Source organism: Anser anser, assembly GCF_964211835.1.
Source record: "Anser anser genome assembly, chromosome: 1".
Taxonomy (NCBI): domain Eukaryota; kingdom Metazoa; phylum Chordata; class Aves; order Anseriformes; family Anatidae; genus Anser; species Anser anser.
The window spans coordinates 212487799-212501185 of NC_139720.1; the positions used below are offsets into that span (position 1 = coordinate 212487799).

Here is a 13387-nt window from a genome sequence, read left to right on the forward strand (position 1 = left end):
AGCATGTTTTATGGTGGCTGAACATCTACCCTGGACTTTGCCAACACGGATCCCATTCTCAGCCCACTGTTATGCAGAGGGAACTTCAATGTTAATATCAAACTTTAAGAATCCTGGTTGTACCCTTCAAAGACTTCAGGAAACATCCCTCTGTTGCCATCAAGCAATGGCCATGTATCTGCTCGAAAAGCAGCAATGAGTGCAGAGCCAGTGCTTCAAGAATCACCTTCTGCCCCCGCCATGTAGCCCCCAATTACACACACACACAATTCACGGTTCCATCAGAGACGCCAGTTTCTCAGTAGATTTGATCGGGTCTGTTTTTAATTAAAAACAGCCTCTTGGCAGCGTACCATGTGTTTTTGGATTAATTATTCTGTCTTGACAAGCGTCTAGCTTCTAGGGCAGAGAGATGAATCTAGCAATCCAGAAGACAGCAGGAAAACACGGCCCAAATGCCTCTGAGAGAGAGCAGCTCCTCTCCATCATCACCCCAACATCCCTGTGGCTTGGTCATTGGGTACCAACCCCTTTGCTCCTGTTTTCATCCGTCCACCCCACAGGTCAAGTCACCTTGGCCCCGCAGCAGGCCCAAGGGAAGGGGGACCTCTCCGTTGCTCCCCTCTGCTGAATCACAGACCTCCTTCCAAAGCTACTTCCCTATCGGTACCCCATATTTATCCATGAATGAGCTGTCTTTCTCCTCAAAATGGGAAGTCCTGTTGAAACCGTGACAATTAGTGAGCCTAAACCAATGCCCTTGCTGATCAGAGAAATCCTCTTGAGAGCATCCCCCACCCAGCCAGCCTCCTCTCGCCTGGGCAAGACAAAATCACTTCACCTCTGCAAAGCCAAAGAGCAAAGCATAAGTTTTAATTATTTATCAGCCTAATTAGCAGCACAAGTGCTCATCATCCATGGGCTAAGTGAACCCCAAATATCCCCCTTAGTGGTGGTTCCCTGCTACTGAGGAGTGGATGCTAAAGCAGCTGGTGGTGCTTTCCCACCCAGCCAACGGCCCACCTACCCTGATGCAGACATAGCGAGCATTTAGTGACGATCCTACAGGACTATGGATTTGGGATTTTGTAGTTTATAACATCTTATTTTATGGGCCAAAGACAGGGAGAGGAGTCCCAGCTCTGCCTCTGGTGCACTGCATAACCTGCTGTATTTAGAGACCAAGGCTAGGACTTGGCTGCATGGGGTTGGTTAAAAAAAGGCATTAATTCACACAAAAGCCTTTGATTGCAGCCCAGCAGAGCAGTGGGGTGCTGTGGTTAAAGGGCTCCTAGTGATGCTGATGGGAGTTTCTCCTTGCTTTCAGGACAGGTTCCCAGGTGCTACAAAGAGACCCAGATGCATCACCTGCCCTTAGAAAAGCCTTAAAATAAATGGCCCAGTATCAAGAGCTCAATAGTACGCCAGATTTACTCTTTCAGAAGAGCAGACAGCCTCACTGAGCAGCCAGGGAACGCACGCAGAAGACAAAACCTACACCCAGGCTGCTAAGAGGGCCAGGACACGAGTTAGCTTCCAGGTCTCCAGAAGAAGAAGGGGATGAGACAGGAGAAAACATGACCTCCCTGGGGACATCCCAACAATGAATGAGCTCCTTTTGAGTGACAACCAGGCAGGACTTTGGCAGTGACAGCACTCACCGCTGTAGAAAGACACAAGCAAATCAGCAGCCCCAGGAGGGGATGGTTGGCAGCCACCTTCTGCACGAAAACTTCGGGCTGGGAGGGAAGGATGCTGCCCTTGGAAAGGACATTTCCATGAGATGCTGTGCAGGAAGAACTTGTGAGATTTAGAAAGAGAGCCTGCAGCAGAAGGAGGTCTGGTGGCTTTCGGAGAGCCACGCTCGAGTTAAGGCAGGAGCTGCGGATTTGATGCAGATGATGCTGGACGCCGCTCCGCAGCCTGTCCCGTGGCCAAGGGCTGGCACTTGGCTGCTCTTCCATAAAATTGCTCTGCAACCGCAGCTTGGAGCTGCGTTTTCCAAGGACCCTTGCAGTGCTGACTTCCGTGAGAAGCCCTGGGAGATGTCCGTCCCCATATCCTAGCCCTCGTGGCCAAGGACCCCCAGCTTTCCTGCCACCCAGATTCACTTGGGAGAAGAGGGCTGACTCCTTGCCCTGCTGTCCCGCCTCGGGGTGACTGCCCCCCTTGGCCGACAGGGTGGAAACAGATTTGAGCTGCAAAGGAAAAGCCAAGCTAAATGATAAAAGATACTGCTCAGGATCTTTTACAAACCCTGCAGAATAATCAAAAGCAAGGGGGGAGGGAGAAGGATGTTCTCGGGGCAGTGTTAAAATTCATTACTGTTTTTAATTTGCAGCATTTCATGCTTACCAGACTGAACCTCAGATCTGCGACATTAACATGCTCAAGGGCTGCCTAATTACTTTTTGCCTTCTTGCACGAAGCTGGGATGCTCCAGGAGCAGGGGAACCGGCTGTTTTCATGCCTGAATTCGCAAACCTACAAGCGCACGCATTTGTGTGTTTGGTTAGGGAGCGAAATCTGCACTCCTGACCTTCTTTGCAGAGCTGAAATTTTGGAAACTGGTCTGAGCCCGACCTCGGTTCAGTCACGAAGCAGTTAAGCAGGAAACTATGTGATTCGAGGAAGGAGCCAAAGGCATGACTCAGGGCTGCTGTGGACTCCCCCTTCCACCCCCAGCATCGCCCAGGCGTGGAGCTCCGGCCAGCTGGTAGCGATCACTGCAAGGGGGATAAGTAATGACAGTGCCAGTGCTGGCCAGGACCAAATACTTGCTGAAAGGCTCTTCCTTCCTCTCCCTGAAACCAATTTCTCCTCCTTCCCTTCCAGCCCGGAGCCTCCGTGCCACAAGCAGCTGGCATGGGCTCGCCGCATCCACGTTATCGCAAGGCTGCTCCCCGGCCAGGACCAAAGGGCTCCTTGCTTGCAGATCCTACAGCTTTTATTTGTCTGCCTCCGAGTCAGACTAAACAATTTGCTCTCAGGGGACGGGATCTGCGTCCTCGCTGAGCAGGAGGTATTTCTGATATCACATTGCAAAGGTGTGGGATCGGTCAAGGAGAAGACGAGGTGGGGACCAGGCTTTTGGCTGCCCAAGTCCCAACCAGGTGAAGTTATGGGCAGCCAGGCTCTGGCTAAAATGTTTATTTAAATATTTATTTTGCCTCCTGGGGTGTTTCTATTGACACAAAACATTGGGATGGGACAGCACTGGGGTTGCTCACCCTCCTGCCAACAAAAAAGTCCAGTCCTGCAGAGGAAACGCTGCCAACACAGGGACAGCTTTATGCACACGTTTCCTACAACCCGCAAAAGAAACAATCAAACCATGGATCCTTTTCTATATTAAAGGTGAGATAAGCACTGCACACCTCCTAGCCAATGCTTCTACAACCAAAAAAGCCTCAAGCTTCAGGCTACGAAGTCTCAGTCCCATTTAAGGGCCATCGGGACTGGCAGCGGGGCTGGCAGCAGGTCCGAGCCGCGATCCCAAAGCCCTTTCCCATTCCCACGGGGCCGCCTGCCGTCGCTCTGCTGGACTCCAAGCGGCGTGGCCCAGAGCCAGCAGGACCGCAGAGCATCCTGCCCGCACCCGCAGGGACCGCAGGGACCGGGAGGCGAAGCCACACCGGCGAAAATCAGAGAACATCAGACATCATCTCTTCGCAAACTGACAGCGGTTAACCAGGGAGCTAATAATTCCCATGGGAAGCCGAAGGTTCTTCATCTCCAGATGTTCCTGAGCAGTTGGGCATCTTTTTTAAGTAGGTGCTTTAGCTAAAATGCAAATTACTGAGAATTTACAGCTGTTAGTCGTTGAAACAAAGCTGTTGAAGAACGGAAGGTTGGATGTCCCTTTCTGGCCTTTATCTAGGGGTAAAAAAGTTTCTCCGTTCTCATCTAACAGCTGAAAGCTCCCCCAAGCTAAAGATAAAGCAACCCTTTTTACTCTTAATGATATTTTATCCAGTTCTGGCTTTTGTCAGCAGCACAGCTGGGGTCTAGATCCGCAACCCTGAGCACAGCACCTTTGGGCCAGAGGGTTAATTGTATGTGCCCACATAGGGAGAAGCTAGCCCCAAAAAACTTGGTGTGGACGGAGTGAATTTAGTCTCTCCAAAAAATCCTGATGGGATTCAGGGCTGTCCTTTTGGAGTGAATAAACCCAGCTTTTTGCAAGCACATAAATAAGGCAAATGGTCCCCGATGAAATCTCCAGGTGGGAGTGGGAAGAAGCATCCCGTTGTGCTAGGATGGGTGGCCCCGGCACCTTCCCTGCCTTTGCTGCAAATGTTCTTTTTAATGAAAGATTACATTTTCCTTGAGGTTTTTATGGTTATATCCAGCTGTTAGGCAGTAAGCTGTGCGGGTTTCAGGGAGCTTTGCAGAGGGAAGCACACAGGGCAATGCCAGGCGCTGGCAGGAGCGGGGCAGGGACCCAGCTCCACCACCCGTGCACCTCGCTGAGAACCCACCGATGTGTTTACACGGAGCTGCAGCTTCCAGGCCTGGTTTTAATAGTAAAACCTGGGGTTAACGGGTCAGGGCAGCCACCCACAAACACGTGTTTTTCCACCCCGGTGCCAGCAGGTTATTAGGGTGCTCAGCAGTGCAGGGCTGCCCTCTCTCCCTGCAGCTGCCGCTTTGCAAGCGGTGACTCACCTGGAAAGGAATGAGGAAAGGCAGTCCCATTGTGAGTTATCCCAGCTCCTGGCCGTCACACCCTGCCCGGTTCCTACAAATAACCATCCGGGGATGCCCCGACCCGTTAACCCCTTGCTGGAGCTCCTATCTCAGCCCCAGCTCGCTGAGCTGCCACGGCTGAGCTCTGCCTCTGGCCAGAGATGCTTCTGTGGCCCCAGCCAGCCCAACGCTTCTGCTCATCGTGGACTTTAAGGGCAGATGGGATCCAGGTCTGTCTGGAGGCATCCTGGCACAAAGCAAAGCTGGTGGCAGCATCCCCTGCTGGGCTGCAAGCGCAAGGGCCTATGGAGAGGCAGGACTAGCAGGGAGGGCGGCGGAAGGAAAGCAAGAGATGGCAGAAGGACAGACCCAAAAGCAGTGGGCAGAGGGAGGCCAACGTGCCCAGGCTGCCAGCCTTGGCTGAGGGATGGAGAAAGGAGCAGGAGACATTCACTGCTCGGGGTGCAGCTCATCCCGACCCACTCGTGGGCTGGGGAGGACAGAGGAGCTCAGTTTTGGGTGCCCCACCAAGGCCACATGTCCCCAGCAGCCAGCCTTACCACTGCCGACACATGTCAGGGTTGTGTCCCGTGCCACAGCGGGGTTAAAAACCCTTGGGGACCAGATAAGGCTGTGGGACAAGCACTGAAAGATGAATTCATGAGCTTTGCCAGTGCCCAGCCCGTGGAGATAGCGATCACCTCGCTAAGCCCCAGCACCGAGCTGTGACCCTGGTTAATGATTACAAGCAGCACCGCGAGGAAGGGAAAGGTCACATCTGAGCTCGCCCACGAGTCCTGGCACTTCCCAACAAAACCCTGCTGAGGGCAGGGAGCTCCTCCGGGGCCACGTGGAGCATCCTCAGCCCAAGAAGACACAACGGCCATCACCCCATACGCATAGTGCTGGCCACACGCTGCCCACTCCATGAGGTCATAGGAGCATCCCTTTTCCGCATCCCTTTTGATCTCCATTCATTCAAAAATAAGTCAATAAAAGGATGTTGCCTTTGTAGGGCCGGACTGGACACGTATTTCTATTATTTATTCAGAGCTTCTAATTGAACGTCTGGACCAGGCTCTTGGAAATCTGGTCACACTGACTCCCCTGGACGCCGTGCACCGCTACAATACACTCACACCGATTTTCTTGCCAGCTGGACAAAACCGTGGTCCAAGGGCAGACCTGCGCCCCCGTTATATCTCCGCAGAGGGAAGGACAGAGGAGTCACGGGGCATTGCCTGAGGCAGCACAGACAGCCTCGTGCTTGGGCGTTCCGGGTCGCAGAGAGGCTTCTTGAAGAGGTTTCGGGAAATTCATTCAGAAAACCCATCATTAAGCGCAGATAAAATGCGGCACGTCTCCATGCAAATGCTCAGCCTTCAATTGCTTCTGCAGCCTCCGGGATAATTAAAGCAATTGAACTCCGAGAGATGCAGAGACGCGTGCCCGAGAAGCAGGAGAGATAACGGGGCTGCAGCTGCTCCACCGGAGCTGGAGGGAGGCAGGCGGGTGCTACAGGATCAGCCCCGGCACAGAAGCACCGAGGCACTCTGCTCCTTGCCTTCCACCCTCTTGGTGCCCCTCTTTTTGTTTTTCCCCTTCCATAGGGTCTTAATCCTCTCAGGAGCCCCTTCCTGAGCCCCATCCTACAAGTCCCCAAACCCCAGGGCACAGCTGGGCACTGTCTGACTGCAGAAGGGCATTCCCCTTGGCTGCAAAACCCTCAGGCCGGGCCAGCAAATCTGCCTCGGATTTAGCCCCATCATTTTGAATTCACCTCTGTTTTCCTTCTTGTTTTTAGTGAGCTCTTCTCTCTGTGGCTCCTCTTGGGGCAAGGACAAGATTCCTCCTGCTGTGGAGGTGCCTTCAGCTCTTTGTGCACAGCAGAAATACTCAGGGAAGGACCAACCCTTTCTACAAGGCACAGCAACCTCCCCAAAATGCAGGACATCTCCATGCACCAAGAGGACACAGCCTTTTGTAGGGTCTCCAGCCCACGTGCAGCACTCATCCTCGGTCGCTTTGGCTTCTCAGCAGAAACCACGAGCAGAAAGGGGGAGCCCGAGCCCCTGCTCCTCAAGCTGCGAGTCCCACCTCCTGCGTGGAGGTGAAATCCCAAATCCTCACCCCTCTGAGAGCGTCCACCCCCACGGACATCCCCCAGAGGCTGTCACCATCAACAGCATCACCAGGAGAGACCCTACACAGACCGGATAGAAAGGAGCCATCCGTCCAGCTCCTTCTGGAGGAGGATTTCTCCTCCCCTGAAGCCCCCCGGCTCTTCAGCCGCTGGGACGGGGACGAAGCCCCCGCCTCCTCCCACAGAGCCAGCAGGGAAATGCCACGGGAGCACTGATGGGCTGAGCCCGGGGGCAAATCCAGGGGAAAATGCCACTTTTAGGGGCACTGCATCACCAAATGTGGGACATCAGGAACACGGGCTAGAAAAGGACGCTGTGGGGACACGGCGCTTGGCTCCCCTGGCCATGGGCCACCAACAGAGCACTGATATCCATCTGGGCGGAGTAAAACCTAGATCTCCCAACCAACGAACCCTCCCAGAGTCCCTTTATGCTGCTGGAAGTCCTTGAAATCCTTGGAAGAGCTTCGCTTCCCAGCAAGAAACCCGCTGTTGGCTGCAGATGCAATAACTCACCCCGCGCAAAGAGCTGCGGGGTTGGCCCCATCCGACGCAACAGCGGGCACCTGGCGGCTTGCACAAGGAGGGTTGGTGGCTTCATCTTTTATCCGTGCGAGATTTCCCTTTGTTTTCACCCCAGGAACCACCCCGGAGCGATCCTTGCAGTGTTTGGGCAAGCTCGGCCAGGTGGCAGGACCGGCTCTGCAGGGCTTTGGGAGCTGCCAGCCTGCCAATATTCGGTGGGAAGCTCTCGCTTACCAAGGTGTGGCTTGCAAAAAAATAAATAAATAAAAAAATAATAAAAAAAAACCGACCAAACAGGCACGTTTCCTTCTTTTCTATGTGAGTAGGGGAAATGGAGCAGCTCAGACAGCTCAGAAGGACTGACACCCGTCCGTCCCCCTCCAAGGGCAAACCAAGGGGCAAGGAGCTTTTTTTCCGTGCCGGAGAGTATTTTAAGGTAAAATACGTCAAAGCAGTGCTGAACTGGGCCATACCCCGTCGAGAACATGAAAGCTGCCCACGGGATGTGCGAGCAGGTCCAGCCCCCTCGGAAGGGCTGGATGAGGCTCAGAGGAGCCAGATCCCTGCCCTACAAGCCCCAAAACCCTGGGCTACCAGCAAGGATCTGCATCTGCCGCATCGCCGGCACAGCCCCGAAGCACGAACCTCCGCAATTGCGCTGCTGAGCGTGGAGAAGAAAGGTTTTATTTTCCTAGAGAAGGTAAAAAGCTCGATGGCACCATTTCCACTTGGACCCTCAAGGAGCTACCCCTACGCTAAGGCACCAAAGCGGGGTTTTGTCCCACCCCGCGAGCCCATTTAGCACAAGCAACCCAAGGATGGAAAGGCTCCAAGGTGCTGGGGGGAGACCCGAGAGCAGGGGAAGGGTTAACGTTGCAGCCAGCCAGCCACCCGGCTGGTGCAAATCAGAGCAGCCCTGATGAAGGCAATGGGTTTGTGCCCATTTTATGGGCCGAGCTCGGCCCTTTCTCCCTGGGTAATCAGCTGGAAGCGAGCAGAGCCGGAGCCATGCGCCGGGCCCCATCCGTGCTGCTGCCTCTGGGGACGCAGGAGGTGGAGGGGCATCACCTGGTCCCACACAGGAAGCATGCCAAGGAAAACCTGTTACTGAGGTTTTGTGCTCCACAGGAGGCTCAGAAGAGCGGGTGAAGGCTCAGCCCTGAAGATACCAGCAAATAAACGGTGCCCAAATGTGTCCCACCTGCACTGCATGGGCAAAGGAGCAGCAGACACCTCCCCAGGGGCCAAGGAGCTGCCATCTCTAGGGGCTTGCGAGGAGGAGGAGGGAAGGGGCCTGATCCCAGAACCCCAGGATCCCAAATCCCCGCGTGGCTGGTGGTGTCGGGCAGCTGCGGGTCCCTGTGGTGCCAGCCCTGCTCCAGCAGGGCCACCCCGAGCAGGGGGCCCAGCCCCATGACCCCAGCCCTCAAGTCACAGCTGCAGCCTTCTCATGCGAGCCCGCTTGGACTAGGTCAGGAAAGGGCTTTTGGCACCTCCGGACCAACCAGAAACGTCTGGTGACGAGTTCACAAGCATGAGCAGCTTTAGAGGATGCACCCATTCTTAGCATCACCGTCCTCGAGCACAAACACTGCCTAAATCTGCTCTTGGGATCAGATCCAAAGCCTTCTTAAAGCATCGATGCTTTGTTATTAATCTGTGCAGCAAGCAGGCAAGGGAGAGCTGGATTTATTTTTTCTTTTTTTTTTCTTTCTTTTTTTTTCTTTTTATTTTTTTGAGGCATAATCCAGGAGGCTACCCTGACCAGCCCTGGTGCCCTGGTTCTCGCTCTCCAGCCCGTCCCCGATAGGAAGCCACCACCAAGCCTCTGGAGAAGTCTCCCAGTCTCAGCTGCCCAGGGATGAATTCCCCCCCCGCCCATTTTTCTCAGTTCCAGCCCCATCCTCCAGATCAAATAGCTCCCCGTTTTCACCCCTTGGATGTCCTTAGCAGCAGTCACATCCCTTCTCTGCCTTTGCTGGGCTTTTACAGCCTCCATACAACATCTCGGCCAGCCTCGCAGCCCTGCTCCAGGCTGAGCTAACCCCGACCCCAGCACCTGCCACCACCACGTTTGCTCTTCCCACCCTTGTCCCACCAGCACCTCACTCCCCTCCTTGCACCGAAGCAGCCCCGAGCCCCCATTTCTGCTCTGTCCACATAATTCATCCCCCAAATATCTGCCCTGTACCACCTCCCCTAACCCCCCAGCAGAGCCACCTCCCCAAACACTACATGGGGCCAGATGGAGGAGACCTGTAGCGTCTCCTCTCCCTAAAACCCTCCAGTCCCTGCTGGGGAGGGACCAGCAGTGGATGAGCTCGGTTTGGGAAGGGGAAAGCCTCTATCCTCAGTGATGCTGCCACCAGGCTGAGCTCAGGAGGGGGAACCAGCACCCGGGGCAAGACGTGGGAGTGGATAGAGGGGAAAAACTGCAGCATGGTCCTTGCTGGATGCAGCAACCAAAGCAGCCGGAGGATTGAAGAGCATCCCCCTTCCCTCCGCGCTCACCGCCCTGCGTTTGCCATCTGCCTGCTCCCCACCAAATTTGGAGCTAGCGCAGCATCCGCATCCAGTGACATGATGGGGACTGGTAATAAATGATCAGTAATAAGTATTTGGCAATAAATTATCGGCAATAAATGCAAGCGCGAGTGGATCTGCGGGGCAGCGAGCGGGGCAGGAGGCGCGGGACCAGAGCCTGAGCCCTGATGGGATGCTCGCCGCCTGCAAGCACCAGGCTGGCTCCTCAGCTCCCAGACAGCATTTTCAGGGCTGGGAGAAAGGGATTGTGCCTCCTGCCAATGGGATACGGGAAACCCAGTCTCAAATCCCTGCTCGGAAAGCCGGGGAACATCAGTTCCCTTCATCCCGGCAGCCTGGGCTGCCCGAGCTCTCTCGCCCTAACTTTCCACGCGACTTCCTAAAAGCCTTTGGGTTTGTCCCAAAAAACGGAACAAAGCACAATACTGAAACCTCCGTTTTTTAATTATTTTTTTTTCCCGGCGCAGAAATCCTGCTCTCCAGCCAGCGGCGAGGCCTCGCTGCTCAAAGTTTGTGTCGGCAGCAGGCAGCGAGGGGAGCAGCTGCGGGGCTTCGCCCGCCCGCTCCCCAACTTTCGGGCACCCCAAAACTTGCAGCACCCCCCCCAAAATCTCAGCCTCCCCCAGCGCTTTACCAACACTGCTTGCTACCGGCACGGACAGCGGGATGCTCCTCTCAAAGAGGGGGTGCGTGGCTTAATCCCCCCCCCCCAAAAAAAAAAATAAATCCCTCCCTCACCCCCCAGCACCGCACCACCCCCCCCAGCACCCTTCCCAAAGCCACAGGTGCCCGGAACATCCCCCGAGGGGGCGGCAGCTCCCCGGGGCTGGGCTCCGAGCTGCGGCCCTAAGGTGGGGGTGACAGCCGTGGGGGGGCAAGGAGAAGCCCCCCCAGGTTGTCCCGGGGTTCATCTTTACCTGCTCGGTGCCCGGTGCCCGGTGCACGATCGCGCTCCGCCGCCCGCAGCGCTCCGCGTCCCCAAGCGCCGCCCCGACGGGGCGGGCAGCGGCCGCGCCTGCGCTGGGGCCCCGGGATCGGGCAGCGGGGAACTGGGGAAAGGAGCCTTCCCTTTACTGGGACGGACTGGTCGGGAGCTGGGCTTGCCGGCTGGTGGCTGGTGGTTGGGGGAATGGGGCGAGGGTGAAGCTGGAGATGGGAAGGGGGAGCGGGGATGGGTGCTGGGGGCGCGCTGGGTGCTGGGGTGGGGGTCCCGAGGGGCTGGGTCACCCACACCAGGGTCACCCAGGCACAGGGCGGTGTGGGATTAGGGTACGTGACCCCCCCCAGGTCAGGGATCATGCTGAAGGAGCTGTGTTTTCCAGCCCCGGAGCCCCTGCTCGGTTTTGCAGGAGGGAAACCGAGGCAGCGAGGAGGGGGCTCGGAGCCTGGTGGTGGCGCTTGGTGACCCCTCTGTGCCATGGGGACCAGGCAGCCCCCCCCCCGGCTGTGACCCCATAGTGGGAAACGTGCATGTGGCTACACCACAAAATGGGGAAAATAAATACGTCCCATCCCAAATCACGTCCCCATGGGGGAAAGGAGCTGGGGGGGGGGGGGCTTTATGGGTTTGTCCTGGCTCCGAGGTGGCACGGAGGCGCTTGTAGGGTGAGCTGTAACTTAGGGCAAAAAGGGGAGACCCATTCAAGACAAGAGTTGTAAACACAGGGAATTCTGGCCTTTCCGTATTTGGGTTCTTTTTATTTTCCTGTTAATTTCACAGTAATTTCATTATGAACTCAAACCGTGCAGCATTTGTGTTACAGCTACCCCATTTGCTTGCCAGAGCCTCTGGTTCCACACGTGTGGTGTTTTCTCCTTCAGCAAAAGCCATTTGCTCCTGTTCTCCTCCCCATTTGTTCACGTTCTCCTCCTCCTCCTTTCCCTTTCTGCCCTGCAGGCCTGGGGGCTGCCGTCGTCTGGCTGCGCTCAGAACCAGGTCAGCGCAGTGACCCCGTTCCATGCCATTTCTTTCCTTTACCCCAACAAAAATTGCACAGGGAAAAAAATGGGGGGAAAAAAATCATATTTAGGATCCCATATTAGTTCCCGAGCTGTGCACAGCACTGAACCATCCCCCCCAGCGTGGTGCAAAACTCAGCAGCAAAAGGATTAAAAATAAAAATAAAGAATGGTGAAAGCTATTTCTGAAGGTTTGTAAGGGACTCTTACAAACCAGGGGACCAGGGGATATTGTACAGCACCAAACGAAGGGAAGGAATGAAGGAGCAGCAACAGAAGAGCAAGGAGGAAAAAAAAAAAAAAAAAGAAAAGAGGGACTCTCCTGGGACAAGTCAGCAACAGGAGCTGGGTTTTTATTCTGTTAACAGGCTGGAAAGCTTTAGGGAAAAGCTCCTGCGCTGAATTAGGGTCCCCAAGCGCTCCCTTCTCCCCCCAGGGACGAGGAGCCCGCTCTCGTCGCCACCCCGAGCTCGCTGCGGGTTCGGCTGCGTTTTCAATTTCAGCCTCAGCAGGGGAAGGAAAGTGATGTAAATACAATTAACGCCAATGCACGAGGCCGTGGCGATAGGGGCAAGGTGAGGGATGCACGAGGGGGAAGGAAGAAATGCCCAGGTTTTAAAATCGGGGCCTGTAATTAAAGGAGGAATAAGGAAAAGGCAAACTGCAGCCGGTGGTTCCTTCAACACGCGAAGGCATCGTGTTGTCCCCTGTGGGATCCCAAAGCAGGCTGATTAATGAGGTTTTCTGCCCTCCTGGGAACAGGTTGTCGCACACCCTGTGGTCCTGGGGTGGGTGAGGGCAAGGGTCTGCCCACCCCGGGGTGGGAGGTGGGTCAGGGCTCCTGCTCCCCCCTGCCCCAGGGGCACATCTGGGGGAGAAAAAGGAGAAAACAGTCGCAGGGACAGGCGGCTGGCACCCTTATCCTCATTTTCACCCTACAAAAAAAGCAGGGAGAGGCTTCTGCGGGCCCCATCCCCAGTGCAGGAGCTGGTGAGGGCGAGCCGAGCATCTTCTCCTCTCTGAAGGCACCAACACGACTCCTCCAACGGCCCAGGAGCACTTGGATTAAGCAGCATCCTTCCAAATTTGACAACGCCACTCGCAGCCTCTGGAATACCAGTAATGTATTCTCTCCTTTTCCCTCTCCACATGATTGCAGCATAATCTCCTCCTCACTTGATTTATTTAAGCAGGCCTTCAGATGCTCCAGTAATGGGAGTCATTTAGGTCCCTCTGCAGATATGTATTTATTTATTGCTGTTGGTTGACACTGCAGAGCCAGTTGGCAGGAGAGAGACAAGGCCGGGGTCACAAGGACGTTAAGTTATTCGCTGTCGAAAATAGCTGGTCGAGAAAGTCGAATTAAGCAAGGTCGTTCAAGGTCACAGTCAATCCCTGGTGGGAGGAGAAGGGCGTTAATTAGCTGCTTTATTTATGGGGGTCACCGGGACCGAAGGGTTGGTAGCAAAAAAGGGAAACTACAGCAGCTCCTCTTGCTTTTTGGCACAGGCAGCTCTGGGGTTTGAG

The 13387-nt window shown here is 55.2% G+C and overlaps 1 protein-coding gene across 1 annotated transcript in view; it reads right to left on the minus strand.

Annotated features, from left to right (window-relative positions):
- Positions 1–10957, minus strand: part of CAPN5 (calpain 5) — a 46525-nt gene extending 35568 nt beyond the window's left edge. The window contains exon 1 of the mRNA XM_083816552.1: positions 10819–10957. The gene's annotated coding sequence lies outside the window, so the exon portion shown is untranslated. The remainder of the gene's footprint in view (positions 1–10818) is intronic.
- Between the last annotated feature and the right edge of the window lie 2430 nt (positions 10958–13387).